Source organism: Lissotriton vulgaris, chromosome 4_1, assembly GCF_964263255.1.
Source record: "Lissotriton vulgaris chromosome 4_1, aLisVul1.2, whole genome shotgun sequence".
Taxonomy (NCBI): domain Eukaryota; kingdom Metazoa; phylum Chordata; class Amphibia; order Caudata; family Salamandridae; genus Lissotriton; species Lissotriton vulgaris.
The window spans coordinates 839,403,675-839,417,608 of record NC_141691.1 but is presented as its reverse complement, the minus strand read 5'-3'; the positions used below and the strand labels follow the sequence as shown (position 1 = coordinate 839,417,608).

General features: G+C 46.9%; 1 protein-coding gene across 2 annotated transcripts in view; it reads left to right on the top strand.

Annotated features, from left to right (window-relative positions):
- Positions 1-13,934, top strand: part of JARID2 (jumonji and AT-rich interaction domain containing 2) — a 684,143-nt gene that overhangs the window by 504,535 nt on the left and 165,674 nt on the right. The window lies entirely within an intron of this gene.

Below are 13,934 nucleotides of genomic sequence, written 5' to 3'. Positions count from 1 at the left end.
CTTACACTCCCTATCAATTCCCAAGATGCTGCTCTCTAGAAATGACCGCTTCTTCTCGATAGCCTTTTTCCGTAAAATCGAAAAATATTTGAGCAAATGATGAAAAACTGAGAAAATATTTTACGACTGCATCAAAATGATCTTTTACTCCTGAAACGGTCTTTATGTTTCCAACAATTGTTCACTGTTTGTTCTTTTTTTTTTTCTTCATTATGGTATCTAGTTCTTTATTATATTAGGTGTCCGTGTTGATCTATGTATATAAACACTTCATTCTTCACTCAGTGATTCGTTACGTTAGTATTCCCTTTAATTTATTTATTATTGCCTTTTTCTTAGAACAACCAATATTCTGTGCCCCAAAAAGTACATTTTTATCACTTTCTCGCAAATACTAGATCTGTCCCCCAGGGATATGTTTGCTGTGTGTGGTAGTTCGGTGTGTAAGGTTCTTTGAGTGTGAAACGCAGGTTATAGTGGATTCACACAAATAAGATTATTTTGTCGTACAAATAAAATTATTTTACCATCACTTAGGAAACTTCCTCCGCTACTATATCTTCCAAATTTACTGTAAAGATGCTGTGCCGTGAACGTATGCTTGTCCTGTCCATGATGCTTACTATTGGAATCCACACTGTTCATTCTTCTGCCCTAGGCTTCTGAAACCCTTCAATTGGATTTGCAATCTGTAATTGATATAGTGCATTTTTCTTTCTCTGCATGATGCTTTCTGTGTAGTTCTTTATATGCAAAATTTCTGTGGGCATTTAACAACGGCCTTCTGAAACATCCCGCTCCTCCATGCAGTCATGTGGCTGATAACGAACAGCTTGTTGCCAGCCCTTTTGAGGATCTTGCAAGTCCTAACTCTGGTTTAAGTATTTAGATTGGTAAGCTAACATTGTGATGTAGGTTGCTTTCTCTGAATTCAGATCTGTGGTTTCCAGTCAATGAGCTTGGTAATGGCCTAGCTAAATATCACTAATCAAACGGGCTTAGATACTGATGGAACCCTTGTGAAGTTTGACAAGTGGTTATGATCATCTGCACTGACTAGCATGATTCTTGCCCTCACTTAAACAAGGTAGGGTAATGGCATGACATTGCTTTGAAGATTATGTCCGTACACCAAAACAATGTTGTCCTCGGTATGCATCCAGTTATAATCTGAAGTTTTTTCATTCGAACCAGGAGCCCCTTTTGTCAATTTTCCCTCGGCCTTGTATGTCTCCTCTGCTTAAAAGAAAAAAAAGCTTTAACGGCTCAGGGCACTCTAGAAAGCGAGCTCAACAAATACTTTAGGAATGGTGAAAAAAACTGAGCTGTGAAGCATATTGCTGCCCAGATGCTGTTCACTTGCTAGTTCTACTGACAAATGGAAACCAACCCATTCCTGAAAGCATCTGAATGTTATTTAGTAGGAGGTTTGATTGTGGTGTTGTACTGGGGATCTGAAGAAATGTTAAATTGCCACCACAATCTTTCCAAACATTGATATCCTGTCAGCGGCGGCAGTACTGCACATCCCTTTTGGCAAGTTCTGTTATGAAACCTCTTTGATTAGCTGATATATGCGCATATTCTTTCTAATGTTGCCCAGTCCCCTTGGGGCCACATAATAACTATTATACACTGTTCTCTATGCTGGGGGAGTACAGATTTTCTTCCATAGCTAGAATTCAGAAATGGTGTTTTTTGTAGAATGACCCTGGGCCTTGCTTTGCACTATTTGAGCATGCCTAATACTTGTTTTTTTTTAATATCACTTTACAAAATTCCTGTCAGTAAAGGGCAGTAATTAGTGAGGATTCCTTCAATATCCATCATGAAGAGAATAGGCACTACTCTTACATGCTGCCGAGCTCTTATGTCCTGTAATGTAGCTGCTAAAGGGTTATGCTGTCATGAAATTCACTTAAATAACATGTCAACACTAGGGGAACATTAGTTCTGTCTCAAAATCATGAAAGCTCTGGTACCTTTGCATTACCATGTTGCTTAACATGTTCAAATGTTTGTGATTTTAAGAGACATGCTTAAAGTTACCTTAACCTAGATGTTTTGTTTAAAGTGAATTTATTACTCATGTTCATGGCATATAACACCGTTTTTACTGATGTTTTTCTTTGTGTTTCTGTTTGTGGCGGTATTCCTCCCAGGAATTAGACCATGGGCTTGCGCACTCCGCGCTTGGTGACCTAAGGCCAGATTCCAGAGGATCTACGCTACCCTTCTTCTCTGAAGGGGCCAACATATGTGCTGCTATGTTGCCAAGTTACTATGTTCACACTGCACTCACCACAAATAGTAATTAAAATGGTGAAACACATGTGCGTACCACAGTGCATGCAGAGCACTTCATTGAAGAAGTCCTTTATCCCCAAACCCAAGTCCCACCCTCAGGTGTCCTTCCCTCCTTAATTTGCCCTGCACTATCCTAGCCCAATGGTGGGAGGAATCCCAAGAGCTTCTGTACCCTGGTCACCAGTACCGCACCGCCGTCACCATGCCTAAAGGCCAGCGGACATTTTGTTCTTCCCCTATTAGTCCTCAGGACTTTATCCCTGGTGCTGGTAAGTACACCACTGCTTGTTATTCCTAGGATTTGTAAACCTCTGAAAAAGTAAACTTTATTTATGTTTTGATGTATTGAATACCGAACCACCGATCATTTGCATCATGAATTAAAGGAGAACTCCTGGCCCCCTTTTCCATTATCATCACAACATAATTCGATTTTCAGTTCACCAAAATATTTCAGCAGGACCACAGTAGACCTTTTTATTCACTGTTATGTGTTGGTGCAGCTGGGTTGCACTCATTGGTGTGACAGGAAATGTGTGTTTGGTGGATATCCCAGATCTTATAACGACTTCTAGCTGCCGATTCCTTACCTTAGAATTATCTCTAGGCGTCAGACTGGATCCAGAAATGTTTCATGAGCTGTACCCCCTGCATGCTGAAATGTGCCATTGTTCGGCTCCACGTTCCGTCATCCGTGCCAAAAGTGACATGCTAGGTGTCTATATAAGCTACAGCCCAGGGCACGGACATCTTCTTTTCTTTCGGTACCAGTCAGTGTAGATCTGGAGAGCGCTACCCCTTCAGTTACTTTGAGCTTTTTTTGACGTTTTTTCGAGGTTTTTTCAGAGATATTCTCCTGGTGTGGCAGGGATATCCTAGGCAGACTGGCTTCCAGCCCTGTGGTGCTAGTCATCGACAGATGCCTGTGACTGACATGCTTCTGGTGCCTGGAACGAGACGGCAAGGCAAAGACCTGCACCAAGTGCGACACCATGCATTCTAAAGCATTGAGGGAGTAGCCCCTCAAACTCCTTGCTGCCCAACGAGCTACGCTGCGACGGTCTTGATTCCGGTCGAGAGGAAGATCACGGAGTCGGTAGCTGTGTGCAAGATCTTAGTTGCTTCCCAAGTCATCAGGCCACTCGGCTGAGTCCCACAAAAACAAAAAATTAAGAAGTCTAAACAGTCTCCACTTTCGCCTCATCGATTGGCTGACGAGACATGGGAGCATTGACATTCAAAGTCTGGATCCGCGGTTGAGCCAGTGCCTCAGTTGGCTCCACGCTACTTGAAGTTTCTGGGAGCCGGAGTTAACCCTGCTCAACTCCAGGAGTTTTATGAGGCTATGTACCTCATATTAGAGCATCCTATCTCCGCCGGAGCACTTTCAGGCCCCTCAGGTCCAGGGGGGGTGGGGGGGGGGGCCTACCGGTTCCTCGCCGGTGGCTCTGAGCCTGGCGCCACAGATGGATCCCAACTGGCACAGGTCATACTACCTTGACCTTCCCTGGCGCTGTTACTCATGCAGATGCACCCGGTGCAGTCTGCCCCATTCTGATCCCCGGCTCTGACACGAAGGGCCATCGTCTGTCTGGCGCCATGCCTACTAAGCTGGAGCCTGAGCTCTGTTCCTATGACTAAGACTCTGGGAGGATTGGGACGGGTCCCTGGACACTGAGGAATATCAGTCCTTAGATGGCAGAAGCCAGTGGACTAGACACTTCTCCAGATACTGGTGCGCTTTCTCCCCCTAACGTTGGGGGGAATGTCCTTCCCAATGGTGGTAAGAAGGGTGGCTGAGGTCCTGGACCTTACTGGCCCACCCATCCTCCCTGCCCTGCGAGCGGATTTCTTGGTGCAGCGTTTTTCCCCTTTCAGGACCCTAGTTTTCCACAACAGTGGTCAGTACTGTTTACATGGCTCTGTGCTTCTGATGTGGAATGTCATCAAAAGAAACTGACGTCGGCACGCTGGGCGTGACACCGTCATAGATACCGTAAATGTGAATATAAATGTATTTGAGCTTATATAGCGCACAGCTACCCTCAGTGGGTTTCCCGGCGCTTGCTTAGGGAACCCATCCTGGTATTCCCCTGTGAGATATCCCGGCAGGGTATCCACAAGGTGAAAACCAGGCATCCCGCCGCGAGGGGCCGTTGTGGAGATTAAGCAAGCTATTGCCCAGAGTCGCAGAGTGTAAACCCTTGAGTCGAGAAGGCACCGGAGCGAGAATTATCGAGTCCGTGGAATTTTTAGCTCAAGACCCGCCGAGGCGGGGAATTGAACCCTGATCCAGGGCCGATCTCAGCTTCCGGGTCTGCCGCCTCTAACCCCTGAGCCACACTTCTCCACACTTCTCCACACTCCGTACACGTCACGTTTGGTGCAAACTAACCACGCAAAGCTGATAGACTCCACATACCGGTGTGCAAGGGTACTGCTTACGAAAAATTTCCAGATCCAGTCTGATGGCTGGGCATAATTCTAAGGTAAGAAATCTGCAGCTAGATAGTCTCTACCAGATAAGAAGTTGCCAAAGGTAAGTAACTTGTTCTTTACGCACTGTACTTTTTTGTTTGATTTTCAGAGGTACAATTTCATGTTTGATTTGAAAGCCATTAAAATTGATTTTTTTTACATGTTTGGGTTCCTCATTAACAAATATGGCTCAATGTCTTTCCCATTTCTAATACTTTTCTCAAGAAACGGGCCTTCCAGCCCATTACAATCTAACATTTGCGTGTGAGTTTTTAATGTTTTTATTTTTATTGCTTGTTTGTCTGTAGATTCAGCCTGTGTATAGCGTTTAAATAAACACGGGCAAATCAAAGCCCTATGAGCCACATATTATTGTGTAACTGTGAATTGATATCCTGTAACACTTCTGTAATTCTTCCTTTTTAGACATTGTCTTAAAGTTTGTTTAGTGTACCCAAGTTCATGGCAGGCCAAACAGTGCCCCAGAGAGGAGGGAATCTAGTGCTTCTACTAGGGGGGCCCAAAGAGCTTGTATTGTCATTTTTCATTGTCTCCTTTTTCACCTCATTCTCACTTCTCATTTCTGTCCGTAGCAACATTAACACTGCAGGTACATTGAAGGTTCAATGTCATCACTTACCCTCTTGCATCAGTCTGATGTACAGCTAGCTGTGGCATGATAGACTTAAATGGTCAATTCATTCTCGCAGGCGTGTCAAGTTTCTCTGGACTTTCTATTGTGTCCTGAAAATATGCATAGAACAGTTGCCCCCTCTTTTAATTTTCAGACCATTGGAATGAATGATTGAAAGCAATGTCCAAAGAAATAGGCAATTAGCCATAGGTGCTGCGACCTGAGAGCATCGGATTACCAAGAGCCCAGAGTTTTGCAGCGTGAATCTTTCTGGATTCACTATGCTGTGCATTATTCCACTGTCTAGTGGTTGGGTCCGGAATCGTAGTCTTTTCTTTGTGGTTTTTTTTTTTTTTCCGTACCCCCGGTGGGCGTCGACGTCCCACCTTTTGGTGTCCTTCCTGTGACGTCGGCACACTTCCTGCGGAAGCTCCCACCCTTAGGCGCCATCTTCAGATTCTTTTTTCCACGGTTGGGTCTGGATTGTTCCCGAGAGGGCTCCAGACATTTTTGGAGAAAGAAGACACCAAAAACCTTTTTGGGACGAAAAAAGATTGGGAAAGACGACAACACCATCGAAGGGGACGACGAAGGAACCGGAGAACTTCCAGAACTTCGACGTCCATCGGAGAATGCGTGCTCAGGGGGCCTCCTGAACGCAGGAGATGGGCAACACACCATTCAAATCCTGCCGTAACTGCCACCACAAGTATGCGCAGAAGGACCAGCACCTGGTTTGCAACCTCTGCCTACCGGTCGACCACGAGAGCAAGGACTGCAACGCCTGCTAAGCCTTCACGCCGAAAACTCTTCGAGTTAGAGCGAGGCCGAGGATGGCCAACGACAGCATGCAGAGCAAAGGCCAGCCACTATCCCTTCGAGACCTGGGGCTCTCAACAGACGAAGAGAACAACGTCGCCGGAGAAGACGACTACTACACGGTCGTAGAGACCGATAAGAAAACTCCTAAAAAGGTAGGAGACACGACGGCCCCTAAAGCCCCGAAGGACACTCGACAGTCTGACCCAGACTCTCGAAAAAACGAGGGCAAGTCCTCGAAAGCGCCAACGCCGAAAGCTTCGGCGTCTGCGGCTACATACAGGCCCAGTGGACCTTCAGGGAGGGACTCCCAGGCGCCGAAAGCTGGAGAACAGCAAAAGTCTTCGAAAAACATCCCCGAAAGAAAAGGACCCGAAGAGCACTTCGGCGCCATTAAAAGACCCGAAAGCCAGCTCGGTGCCGAAGCCCGGCTCGGCGCCAAAAGTCGCCTCGATGCCGACCATAGACCTCAAGGATGCCTACCTGCACATCCCAATGAACAGGGGGCACAAGCATCTACTCCGATTTATCATCAACAAAGACCACTACCAGTTCAGAACCCTGGCGTTCGGACTAAAATCGGCGCCAAGGGTCTTCACAAAGTGCCTCGCAGCAGTCGCAGCACACCTAAGAAGGGAGGGCATACACGTATACCCTTACCTAGACGACTGGCTAGTAAAAGCAAGTTCATACAAAACGTGCAAGCTGCACGCATAAAGAGTGACAGACACACTGATGGGCATAGGATTCTCCATCCACTGGGGGAAATCCTCAATGAAACCGGAACAAATAAAAATCTTTTTGGGAGCACAGATCAACACCTTACAGAACAAGGTGTTCCCCAGCGAGAAGAGAACGCTAGCGCTGCTGAAGGAGACACAACTCTACTAGAAGGGGCGAGCTCTGACAGTGAGGATGGCGAGCAAAGTCATGGGCATGATGGCGTCATGCATACATCTAGTGCCAAATGTACGTTGCACATGAGACCTTTCCAAGAATGGCTACAGGATCAATGGTCACAAGCTACAGGTCGTTGGGAAGATCTAGTGGTTGTAACACACTCAGTGCAAGAAGAGATAGCATGGTGGAACATGGGGAACATGAGAAGGGGGAAGCCTCTGACACCCCCAACGGTGACCATCACCACAGACGCATCCCAGAAGGGATGGGGCGCTCACGTGGAAAAACTCAGAGTGAGGGGTCTGTGGACACCATCAGATGCGGTAAAACACATCAACTACCTAGAATTAAAGACCGTCTTCCTCGCAATAAAGGCTTTCCAGACGAATTTGTACAACCAGAAAGTGTTGATCCAGACAGACAACACAACAGCGATGTTCTACATAAACAAGCAGGGAGGGACACAATCAGCCCGCTTTCAAAATTAGCGCAAGAAATGTGGAGATGGGCCATCCCACTCAAGATAGACCTGCTAGCCATACATCTACCAGGGAAGGACAATGTAGAAGCAGACTGGCTCAGCAGACAGACATCGGCATCCCACGAGTGGGAGCTCAATGCACAGGAAACAGAGAAGCTGTTCGGCAAGTGGGGAACACCGCCAATAGACCTGTTTGCAACACCCCAGAATGCAAAATGCCAAAACTTCGCATCCAGGCAACCAGGGGAAGGGTCCCTGGGGAATGCCCTATGGATAAGCTGGTCGAAGACATTTGCTTACGCTTTTCCGCCGATCCCTCTGATACAGAAAGTACTCAACAAGTGCAGAACCAGCAAAATGACTCTGATACTGGTCGCACCGCAGTGGGCCAGGCAGACCTGGTATTCTCAGATAATGGAGATGACACAGAGTGCACCCCACAGATTCGGGAGATGAAAGACCTACTCTCCATGCAAGACGGAGAGGTGCTACACCCAGAGCCAGAGAGCCTCAGCCTAGTAGCATGGCTCCTGAGGACATAGTTAGCTCATCTGAAATTACCAGAGAGCACCCTGAGGGTACTACGGGAAGCAAGAAGACCCAGCACACGGAAGTGCTATGTGTCAAAGTGGAAGAGGTTCACACTATGGTGCAGAAAGGAAAAGCTGCACAAGAGGATGCAGAAGGACTCAACGGTGCTTAAGTACCTCACGCACCTGCTCGAGGAAAACCTGAGCTCATCCTCACTAAGGGTACACCTGGCAGCGATAGTCGCTTACACAAGAGGAGAAACAGGCAAGAGCTTTTTCACATCACAGATAGTAAAGAGATTCCTGGAAGGAGCGAAAAAGATCGCACCACCAAAGAGGTTGCCACCACCGGCATGGAACCTTAATTTAGTCCTGACGGAACTGATGAAGGAGCCTTTTGAACCAATTCATAAGGCCTCCCTACAAATGCTAACGATGAAAACAGCATTCTTAGTGGCAATCACCTCGCTGCGCAGGGTGAGTGAACTACAGGCGCTAACGCTGCAAGAACCCTACATCCAGATACATAATGATAGGGTGGTGATGAGAATGGACCCACACTTTATGCCAAAGGTGGTCTCAAGGTTCCACATCAGTCAGACAATACAAATACCAAGTTTCTTCCAGAAACAAGCAACAGAAAGAGCTCTGCACACTCTGGACGCCAGAAGGGCAGTCTTGCACTACATAGAGAGAACTAAGGGACACAGGAAAACAAAGCAGTTCTTTGTGTCCTTCACAAACAGTTTCATGGCGAAACCAGTAACTAAAGGAACCATTGCACGGTGGATCGCACAAACAATACAGTTGTGCCACAAGCAAGCAGGACAGGAACTGGCAGAGGGGACACGAGCCCACTCTACCAGGAAGAAAGGAGCTACGATAGCATTCCTGGCTAACACACCCATTCAAGACATATGCCTGGCGGCAACATGGGCTTCAGTGCACACGTTCACGAAGCACTACTGTGTGGACATACAAATGAACAAGGAAGCACAAGTGGGACAGAAAGTGCTTCAACACATATTCAACAACCAACGCTCATCTTCCACCCGGCCGCCACAAATATAACAAACCGCTACGAAGTCTATGCACAGCATAGTGAATCCAGGAAGATTCACGCTGCAAAATGAATAGTTTCTTACCTGTCTGTGTAGTTTTGCAGCTTGAAGATCTTTCTGGGTTCACTAGCGAACCCACCTGCCTCCGCCAGAAAGATGAGGCTGGAGAGGAAGGTGGTAAAAACAAAGACAAGACTGAAACAGACACCTTGGAGGTTAAAGCTGTGAATCACTTACTTGAACATTGTCATAGATTCGGACACGAAACACAAAACGAGAAAAAAGAATCCGAACATGGCGCCCAAGGGTGGGAGCTTCCGCGGGAAGCGTGCCGACGTCACAGGAAGGACACCAAAAGTTGGGACGTCGACGCCCACCTGGGCTACGAAAAAAAAAAAAAGAAATAAGACTACGATTCCGGACCCAACCACTAGACCGCGGAATAATGCACAGCATAGTGAATCAAGAAAGATCTTCAAGCTGCAAAACTACACCGACAGGTAAACTATTAGTTTCTTTCATCAGTGGATGCTTAGTTACTAATTTTTTTTAGACCTCAAATTTGAAAGGTACACAGGGATGCAAATACGCATTATGTTTTTATACAGATAATGCTACATTACCAGGTATTCCATTGATTGACTTGAAGAGTGCAAGTTTTCGAACATAAATATCTCTCAACCTGTTCACAAATTGACCTTCTACTGCAATGATGTTACTATTTTTAATGAATTTGCGGCAGTTGTGAGTGAATTTACCAAATGCTGTAATTGCTTGGCAACATGCTATGGCTGACTTAAGTATGGCCACTAAAGAGGATTACCTGTAAGTTAGCTGTAGTGTAATCTTCTTGTACCTGGTCCACTGTTCTATTGAGAAAATGAATTTCTGTATAATGGGGTTCCATCCACAGCATTTGTTAGTAAGAGTTCACCCAAACTTAAGAATACCCTAGCATTTTTTAAAGATTTCTTTAGACATGTGTACCAGCCCATTAAATACATTGAAATGCCACTTTAGGTTGCAGGGGAAAATAAATTAAGTATCTGTGAAAAAAAGGCCTATGAATTAGATATTCAAAGTAGTTCGGCTCCTGTTCATTAGCAGCAGCAGAAATAATGGGCAGTATTGGCAGCAGCCTTCCTGACTGTTCGCCTGGGACATCATTTAGGGATCACAAGGAAACTCTGGCACTCAGAGAAGACTGGCTTCTCCTGTACCGTAAGGGCCGAGAGGGATTTTCTGGTGGGAGTACGTCCTCCCGAACTAGACACTATTCCACAAAAAGTACCCCACAATTTTGTAAACCACGTTTACAAGCTCTCTGAAACTAACCCTGGTTAGTTAGACATGGGAAGGTTCTTCTGAAGCATCCTAGTTGTTACCCACTAGATTGTGGGGAAGGACACAATTCCTTTTGTTAATATTACCCTCGCACACTCTAGTAGTGTCATGCTTCATCCTCGGGTCACCCTGACCCCTAAAAATTATGGGGTACTTTTTGTGGAATAATATCATTTAGGGATCGCCAGGAAAACCAGAGGTAATTGCTGCTACCTTTGACTTTCCCTTGAAAATGCCAGTAACTGCCTTTCTACATCTGACAGTAAGCAAATTGAACTCTTAAGAGTTCTGTTTATTGTATGTAATGTGCACTGCATGTCCTTCCCCTAACCCCTCAACTGCAGTTAAGTCTGTTAAGGGAGTACAAAGGGTATGGGGCAACCCTGTGATGTCATCTGCGCTCAGAGGTGAACTGACCTCATGATGGACTTTTGAGCCCAGTAAATAAAATGTCTCAAAAATGCCTCAAATACATGCACTACAGATTGTGTCTGCCTACCTCCAAACTAGCTTTTTGTATTGTTATGCATTCTGTATTTTCACAGTTTGATATTTACAAGCAATCAGCTTTCCCTTGTTTCTTTGAAAAGTTGGTCCTTAGGGTTAAATGCTACATGTGCATTCCAATTGTGATTGTCTAAACCACAAGAGTAATGGGCCTGTTTACTGCAATTGTGATAAGAGCCATAATTGTTCACTTGCAAGCATAATATTTCAGCAATATAGTCTACATCCACTGCGTGCCATTAACTGCAGTGGTGTTGTAAGAAACACCCTTAACACAATAGAATAAAGAAGATAAGCTTATGTTTTTTGATGCAACTCTTATAATCCGGTTAAGGCGTGAAGACATTCGTGATTAGGCATGAAGCCACCTTTTAGGTGCAGGAGGTACGTATTTTGGCAGTGAAGCAACACCACTAAAGCTTTCATCCCCGTCACACTTTTCGCATTGTCATTCTTCCCTAACATGCCACAAACTAACCACCACAATGTCAACCTCCCAAGCCTTTCTGAGTCCACTTGAACTACTGTGTAACAATCTGGACTCTGTGGCCACACCTCCACACCCGATAGAGAATGTGATACTTTAAACCTAAGCTTACACTATTTCATCCTCACCTACATCCAGCTTCCCAACCTGTCTACATACACTTTTCACACCTCTAAATCCATTGGAGCTGTTACTCTTTGATTTCACTGAAAGAATACATTTCTCAAAAAATCTGCAGTAATAATTACTATCTCGGGCTTACAGAAGTTCTATTAGTTTGCCAGGATTTCTTCTGTCTTACAATCCCACATTCCATTTGTAGGAAGGTGGCTACCTGACTATGGTTACCCCAGATTTTTTGCCTTGTGTTTAGCTGGTTTTCGACTTAGTTGGCCTGGTTCCCTGCTAATCAGGGCCCCAGGCTATCTGCTCTCTCTGTAAAATGGATTCCATGTACCCTAGGTGCATAACTAGATTGGCTTGGGTCACCTTATCAGCCCCTGTACAGAGCACTATAGGTGCTCAGGGCATAGGTGCATCCAAGGCCTACCAGGGGCTGCAGCATATCTTTTGCCACCCCTGGCTGGCTATCTAAAATTGACACAACTGGCTGATCACTCAGCTGGGGCAAGGTGGTGTAATCACCCCTTGCTTAGATATAGTATGCCTATATCTAAACCTATCTGGACACATATAAACCTGTGAGCCACTCCTATGGCAGGCCTTAAAAATCCTGAAGGCAGAGTGCGTGGTTTAATGTGAGATGGTGCTCTAGCATGAGCTGAGCCTGTCTGCAGCTGTCGGGAACAACTCCCTAAGCTGATCCGGGATAAGGCCATACCATATACTCTTAAGTGCCTTATAATCCTCGCGGTTATATAGCAACTTTGTTTTGGCTTTATCAAAACATGTCGTGTAAGGTGTCATACGAATTGGAATACTACCCCCTCGCCAGTTCTGGCGACGGGGGTAGCATTCCACCCTTCTAGAGGGATAAGACATGTTACTTTGCTGAAACGCGGTTGATTTAAAAATGAGCCTCAGATCCACAAAATGGATGCCTCTGCCACAGACACGGGTCTGGCCTCCTGCTGCTGACCGAAACTCAGCAAATGGTGGCCTGGACAAAGGGTTTCCTGTCGAAGGGCGGTGTTAACACCCCCCAGACAGGAGATAGTGGATTGTAGCAGGGAGGTTTCAAAGAAACCAGACACTGCCTGGGGAGCACAAGGCTGCCCCTTGCATAATCCGGCCAAACCGGTTCTGGGGCCTTCCAGCCCCAGTCCCAGCGCGGCCTGGATCAAAGGAAAGGGGTGTAACCACCCCCTTCCTGGGTCCCACCCATAGGAGGGGACCTAGCAGGATGTCCAGCCCACCAGATTCGAATAAGAGTGGGAGCAGTGCCAATGCAACTCAGATCATCCTGAAGAAACATAAGAAACGAATTCTGGACCCTTCGACATTCTACTCAACCTAGAAGACTGAAGAATCTCCCTTGTGGTCAAGGAGTGACCACCCTGTGCAAACAGGCACCATCCAGCCCTCGACCCTTGCTTTGTTGCAGTTCCCGCCGGAACTCGAGCGACAGAGATCGACGAGATCAAGCTTGCCTGCCTTCTCCCTGCCCGATCCACAGTCCCTGCAGAGCTGAGACCAGTGGAGGCGACCGGAAGCGTGGGGCACGCCATCTTGAAAAGGCCACGAGACGCTGACCGTGCACCCCTCGGGGTTTGAGAAGCCCCCACCCCGAGCTACACTTGCACCAAAGCTACCCCCTCCACACTCGACGAGTGCTGCGTGGGGCCCTTCTGCTTGTGGCGGCTCGACGCGTTGGCCCGGTCACTTGCCAGCTGGCTTGTGGCCCCTGTGCCGACAAACTTGAATACGACTTGCTTTTCTGGTTGCTCCAGATCTGCACCAGCTCCTGTGAAAAGGAGCCCCCACTCTGACCCTCCTGGTTCGAGTGATAAGCAATCTCCCGGTTCCGCATGGATTGCTTTTGCCAAGTGCTGTTTGCTGCAATCTTGAAGCCGACGGTGCTGACGGCGAGAGCCTACGTGGGACAGATCGTGACCTGCTCCTGGACGTCGCAGATGCCCCAGAGCCCACGTGACAGCTGAGAGAAGCCTATCGACAACCACCTGATTGCGCCCGACATTGCCTGGTTCCGTCCTGGTTCCACCCTGGTCACTGCTGAGTGACCCAGACTCTGTCCCCTCTGCTTTCAGGTACTTTTCTACTTCGATCCACCCTTGGATCGCACCGGACACTTCTGCTTCACATCGCCTGCAGCTGCAACAGCTTCAAGCACCAAGAGCCTGCGTGTCAAAACCCGACGCCACTTCGACCCTGTGCACCCACGGCCTGTGGGTGAGGTAACATTGCA